The sequence below is a fragment of the Scomber japonicus genome, chromosome 20 (assembly GCF_027409825.1).
Source record: "Scomber japonicus isolate fScoJap1 chromosome 20, fScoJap1.pri, whole genome shotgun sequence".
NCBI classification, from domain to species: Eukaryota; Metazoa; Chordata; class Actinopteri; order Scombriformes; family Scombridae; genus Scomber; species Scomber japonicus.
Window position 1 is genome coordinate 6,085,127 of NC_070597.1, and position 7,681 is coordinate 6,092,807.

The window sequence follows — 7,681 nt, forward strand, 5'->3', positions numbered from 1 at the left end:
CATGCCAATGCGCGTCCATGAACTTTGGGGGTGGAGCATGAAGGGGGGGGGTTGTTCACTCTAACATAACATAATAACAACTTTTCTCCTCGTTTCCCCCCCACATCGCTTACTATACCTTTTAAAGTTGAAAATTCAATATGTAAGCTAGTAGTGAAGCAGGGTTATGTTGAAATGAAACATTTTCTTACATTTTTTTCTTGTAATACTCACAATATTAGATAGATTAAATGTCTTTATACAGCAATATTATATTTATGTTTGTGTTATCTTTATTTCCATTTTATTTACATCCTCTTATACATGGATCATTAACTGGAGAGGATGCTAACGTTGTGCCTCGAACATACAACTTTAGCTCCAGGCTTATAGCATGATGTACTATGAAGCCATTATGGTGATGTTTAAGATCCTTTTTTATAAGATTCTCCATTTAAAACGAGTCATGTGGAAACCCCTATTTCAACCCACTCATGTGGCTAAGGTAAACTTAATAACTTGCTAGCTTGAACTGATTAAATCAGTAAAAGTTGATAGTTCAGTCGACTTAATCAACAGTCTTTAGATATAAATTAGAAGCCTCCTTTAATTTTCTTTTGTCTGAAATTCAAAAATTATTATGAATATTAAAGTAGTATTGTGTCACTATTATTAAAAACTGGATACTGTGTGTGCAGAAGGGAAAGCTTGAAGCATATTAACAGTAACTAAGTCTTCACAGGCAGAAAACTGGACAGTAAACACAGTATTTAGGTGTATATTCATGTAGATTTACTATAGTCAGCATTTTTACCACATGTATTGCTTTTATTGATCCACCCTAAAATGCAACTGATTTAAAAGTTACCATTTTCTGTTCAGCAGCTGTTTGATTTTGCAATATAAAAAAAACCCAATCAGTGCTTTTTTATAGCCCATTTTTAAAAAAGAATGGACATCAGCAGGCATCATGGCGATAATGCCACATAAAAATTCTGGATATATAAATTACGGGAGGAATTCTATGACGGGGGAACACCATGAGTCCCATCTGGCTGAGAAGAGTCGAGCCTTAACGTTGATTTAGTAGCATTTTTATTGACAGATTCCTTTTCCCTTGTTCTGCAATCATGTTACTGCATGACCAGTTAATTGGGTGACCACCACCTGAGTCCTCCTGCAAATCAGCTATATCAGTGACAAGCAGTGGAGTTACACTGCACCCTCAAAATCTGATTATCGGTGACCATGTTCTGCTCTGACACCTGATATTAGCTTTGTTATCTTAATATTAAACATCCACATGGAGTCTGACTGGTTGATTAGAGCAACAACATCTGAGCACCAGCTGCAAACCTGTACATTTACATACATTATTTTTCAAGCAGAATGTGACAGCATAATACGAAGCATGCCAGATGAATTGGCTAATGTATTTAAATTGTACATTTGTAAATTTAGGGAGGGGTTCATGGTGAAAATGATTGCAGGGAGTTACATTTTTTTGTCATTTTCTACATTTTTACCTAAAAGATACAGAAAGAAGTGCTTGGTGGATGTAATCATTGTCAAATCCCCCCCCCCCCCCCCGAGGGACTCAGAGCAGCTCTGGCTCGTAAAACGTTTTCAATTGCATCTTCATCAGCTACATATACTAGCAGGGTAGACTGAATATGGGCCCACTGCCAACATGTAAATAGACTTTTTTAATATGCATATTGTACATTTTTATTTGTCGTCGTTGTCATTGTCATCATGCACATTCAGTGAATATACATTTGCATTTTTATGTAATTCTCAATGCAGAGTTTTTCAAAACACGTGTGGGTGAAACATGAATTAAGGGTTTTTCCTTTCTAAATCTTAATGCTCTCAAAATACTATGACCAAGACCATATCCCTCCTTATAAAATTACACTCATCACAAGCCAGGAAATCCTCATTTTCCACTAGCCAACAGCTGTTTTTTTTGGTGCTCTTGTCTTGTAAAGTAAACCTAGTGATTTTAAGATATTTATAACCCTATTGTGTAAGCATTGTCCGTATCTATAAGCATCTACAGCATGAAAACACACATCTACTTTCTCTGAATTCCTAAAAACTTTGCCCGAAGCATGGTTTCTACTCAACTTCACCCCTTTGCTGACTTATCCAGATGGTCTCTGCATGTGCTGTACTCATCACTTAGAGCTGCCTCTCTACATGCTCACTCTATTGTAATGCATATCTGCACGTGGTGCCTTTTAGCCCTGAGCTCTTTTCATACCGGAATCACTGCATCTCAATCAATCTGAGCTTCTTTTATTCGCAGTGACCACCGCTCGGGTCCGACTTCAGCCAGGAGCTTTTGTAGCCAGTCAGTAGAAGGTTATTTGTCTTATGTCGGAGGATGTATAACAATAGTAAGTTTCTGTAGGAGGGGGGAAAGAACAATTGAGAAGTGTGATTGATATAACCATCTGCTTGACTGGCCACCTTGATTAAACTAGAGGAGTGTAATCTAAATGCTGATGCCTTCGGATAGTACAAAGATCACATGTGAATTTGAGATATCAGGGTTAGATTATAATAAAAAATCACAATCACTGTCAGTGTGGAAGGTACAGTGCTGATTGTGAAATTACTCGGATGGCTGCACGGCTCCCTTCCAGTGTTTGGATATGTATTTATTTGTGCATGTGTGTGCATGTAATTGAATCTGTGTGTGACTGTGACTGTGCCTGTCTGCACTGTTAGCCGGAGTGTATGAGAATAACCTTGCTGACCACTCTGTGTCTCTTCTGGGTGGCCACTCTGTGCCCACATTAATCTCACAGATGAGGGAAAAGGTCCTGACCTGTAGTGTTTTTCTTTCAGGGGAGGTCATTTTCAGTCTGGGCAGTCTGCTCGTTTCTGATGTGACTTGTAAATTTCGAGCAGTGCTTGTTCACAGGCAGAATTCAGATCTGCAGCTTACTGAGAAGGGTAAGTGTAGTTGGTTTACCCTGTTGATAAAGATAATAGAAAATGAGGAGATAGAGAAGACAGATAAAGAGCTTTGAGATGTTGTCTGTCCATATGTAACAGATACAGTATATTGTGCGGTCAGATCATTTTTATAGGGCTACAACTAATGATTTTTCTTTTTACTGAGTAGTATGCCAGTTTTTTTATTTAGCCTATAAAATATTTTTTTTAAATGCCCAATTTGATATACAGATTTCTTGTTTTGTCTAATCAACTGTCCAAAACCTGAACATACAAAAAAGCAGAATATCTTCACAATTGAGAAACTGGAAGTGAGTATTTGGCAAACTGACTGAAAATAGTAGTTGATAGTATAGCTGCTAAGATTAGTAGATTAATAGATTAGTAAATCAATAGAAAAGTAATCGCTATATAACTATTTTGAAAATCAATTCATAGTTTCAAGTTCTTGTTTTTTTAAATGCAAAAATGATCTGATCCCAGCTGTTTAGATGTCATCTGTGATTATAAACTGAATATCTTTGAGTTGTGGGCTGTTGGTCAAAACCTGACATTGTAGGTTGCATCTTGGGTGATAGGGTCATTTTTCAACATTTCACATTTTACGGACTAAATGACAAATCAATTGAGAAAATAATCAACAGAAAAATTGATAATGAAAATAATTGAATGTGAAATTGAAAAGTCCAGAACATATGAGTATAAAATAATGTTTCATCTTTAAAAGCTTCATGGCTGTGTAGTAGATCTGTTTAAACTACTTTCTGAAGTCTGCTTGGAGAATGCGTTCTATACATTTGCAGTGGATCAGCGTTTACAGGAAGACAGCATAGTGGCACAACAAATGATGAAAAACTGATGATGAAATATACATTATGTAGACTGTAGGGGAACCTTGCATACTTACAGACACAGAAGGTTTAATTTCACTTTCAGCGTATGTCTGCTGGAGGCTTTGACTTTAATTAAATGAAAGAGTACTGTATAAACCTGGTCTATGTGGAAAGTGCCTTGAGATAACTTTTGCTGTGATTTGGTGCTATATATATATAAAATTGAATTGAACCACACATGTTTAGCTGCACACTGAACCGCCATCGACTTCCAAATTAATTGTGATGTCACCAATCTTGCTCACAGGTACTGTACATGCCCTAAACTCAGATTTAAAGAAAGAAAAACATCTCTTCCCTCTTCAGCCCGATGAAGCCGAAACAAACTGTGCACATAGGCCTACATCCTTTCTGCACAGTGAAGCTCAAACCATCCAAGTGAAATAAGTAAGTGATGCAACCATGAGCAAAACGTCATGAGTGGAAGGGGACTTTAAGAGTTGCGGACTGACCGACAGTAACAACAAGAACAAGAGCTGTAATGCTGTAGGTTCTTTCCCTATAATTAGCAGTTTATTGAGCAGTTGTTGCTCCCAAAGACAACCAATGGTGAACTCATGCAGCTAAACAATACACCAGCTGTCCTCTCTCTTATTCATTCAATGAAAATAGATTTAAAGGGAACAGTAGTGTGTTAGTGTGTGTATTCGGCTACAGTTCTCAATAATTATGCACCCAGAATGTCTTTTTACTCTTTTTCTAACACAGCTGAGCAACCACAATACCCCTCTTCTTCTTTATTAATGCATTATTTAGTAGTCTAAATATATGGCACAGATATCCTGTAAAGCTTACTAGAACTTTCTTTCTTGTGAGTTTATAACCACAGCTGGATTCTCTTCCTGATTTAGTTTCATAACCTACTTTTAATTGTTCTATAATTCACTAAAATCAATGCTGCCCTGTGCGAGCTTAGAGCGATCTACTCCATGCTTAACCCGTTGGCATCTGGGAATAACCGATAACATTCTCCTTCGACAAATACTTGTGCTGGCTTGAAACCACAAACAGACCTCGGTGTTATAAGCAGAGTGGCATGTTTGAGGAAAGGATTTCTCCCATTTTTTCTAAAATGCGATTTTACAGCCAGAGCATGTTTGTGTTTCACTTACAATGGCCTCTTTGTCGAAACCCTGATTAGGCTTAATGTTATTTCAACCGCGGTGTGATAATGTGATAACCACACAGCCACAGCCACTCTGTGTTGTCTTAGGTAATCTGTGTTTGGACTGAATCAAATAATGACCCCAGGAAAAAGCGTCTGAGGATATAAAGACAAGGCGAGCTGTTTGTCTGAGCTGCCAGCATCTCGGTCACTGACCACACAGAGGGAATGGGATGATATAAAATTCATATATAATGCATACCGGTGTGATTTTTATAAATAAATGATGCGTCTGTGTGTGTGTAAAAACGTTTGTGAGTGTATGATTTCATGCGTGACTTTATTGAAAATTCTTGTCTTTTTCAGTGTAACATTAGAGCTGAAAAGCTTCGATTCATCCGGCAGTTACAATTATGTAAGTTTGTTAGATCATATTAGATCATAATGAAGGAATTGTTTTACAGCTTTCTCCTAATCTAGTTATATAAAGAGATAGGTAAGTCCACAACAACATGACCTGCTTTTAAAAGCCATAGAGCATGTGGGCCGGATCATTGAAGAGATGGAGGGAAGGAAGGAAGGAAATAAGAAGTGAAGGAAAGAAAGACACACAAAAGGAAGGAGGGAAGAATGGTAGGAAGGACATACAGAAGGAAGGATGGACAGATGGAAGGAAGGAAGGGAGGGAAGGAGGAAGGAAGAAAGGGAGGAAGAAAGGAAAAAAGGAAGGACAGATGAAAGGGAGGAAGGACAGAAGGAAGAAAGGAAGGGAGGGAGGGAGGGAGGGAGGAGGGAAGGAAGGAAGAAAGGAAGGTAGGAAAGAAGGACAGATGAAAGGGAGGAAGGACAGAAGGAATTAAAAGGAGGAAGGACAGAAGAAGGAAAAAAGGAAGCTAGGAAGGAAGGACAGAAGGAAGAAAGGGAGGAAGGAAGGACAGATGGAAGTAAGGAAAAGAAGGAAAATGGGCCGGATTGGACCCCTTGGTGGGCCAGTTCTGGCCCGCGGGCCGAATGTTGGACACCACTGCCATAGAGGATATACTTCTTAGATTTGTGTGATTTGTAAGCTGTGTCACTCATTTCACTCTTTCAAAGTAATGGTTATGCTTATTGGGATATATAATACATCCTTTTACTTTCATATCAGTCGAGGGTTATTTAGGAGTTTGTTAGTCCGTCCACACTTTTTTGGTACACAAACACAGAACTCCAAACCCCTCCCCAATCCACCCACCCACCAACAAAGTGAGAGAGAGAGGAAAAAATGAAATAAAAAATATAAAAGAGAAATAATAACAATGAGAGGCTTGAAAATCTACAACCCGTCCATCATAGAGGCTGACAATGTGTCCATATATACAAAACAGGTTTGCCACATCTCTGTAAAAGTATTATAGTCTTTCCTGAGTGTATATGTCATTTTTTTATTTCCTATAGAAAGTTGGGTGTCAGACTTCCATGTGATGGCGATGCACTTCCTGGCAGCACACAAGGCCAATGAGAGAAACTTCTTTTGAGCTTTTCTTAATCGTGCATCAATATTTGTAGTGTGTCTCCTAATAAACAGGTTGGAGGATCTAATGGAAGATGCACTCCTAAAAGTTTTGTCATGATGTCAGAAAAAATCATGCCAGAATGTGTAGTCCGTCCACACTTAAAGAGAAAACAGCTTAAAGAGCTACTGGCCAGATTGTAATGAAATTTGGTACGCATACTCCCTGGAGACCTAGTGGAGGATTTGTAATGATCCTAGTGACCCTGTGACCTCTTATTCCCCTCTAGACTACACTCAGATTAGACAATGCTTGCTTTCACTTGACCAAGAGTATGCACAGTTTAGTGCAGTGGTCCTGTAGAGCTATTGCCATGCATGTTTTAGATATCTCCCCCCACTCTAACACACCTGATTGTTATAATTGGCTCGTTATCAAACCCCTTGACAAGCTTCAGCCGCTTGATAAGGAGTTAATTATTAGAATCAGGTGTGTTTACAGTGGGGAGATATCTAAAACACGCAGGGCGGCATAGCTCTACAGGAGCAGGGTTGGAGACTACTGATTTAGTGAATGTAAGGCGAGACAAGACAAGGTGGGCTGTCTTTTTGCAAGTCAGTAGAAGGAAGGGTGTTTGGGTGAGCAGCAAACTGTGCAGATCTGATACATTTGCTATTATAAACCTTTATTTTACCTCGAAATACCAGTGAGGAGGTGTCGAGAAACATTTATAGCAACACAACAAAACACAAATCAATATCAGGAAAAGAAAACAAAAGGAAGAAATAAAAGAAAATATTAGGAAATTAATAAAACAATGAATAAATACAGTTAAACAGTCAAGATACAGTTACAATCAAATAAAACAAGGTCTAATTTTGAGACCTTTTGCAGATTGTTCCATGTGTAAGGTGCATTATAATAGAAAGACATTTTTCCCATTTTGGTTCTGACTAATGGAATAAAGAGCAACAATGCTAGGGGTGATAATCAAATAGTTAAAAGTTCAATGACATCATCATTCTTCTTTCTATGGGTATGCATTGATGATGCAGTAACAGGTATCACAGCCCAGTTTACCTCAGAATTACACCCACATTTGACATCTGATTTTCATACAGTAGACCAAAATTCACAGACCTGCTACGAACTGTGTCTTTTCATTAACTGTAACCACCACTGGAGGCGCCCTTGAGCAGAAAGGGGCACTCAATGATAGGAGAAAAGAAAAGAAAAATAGGGGT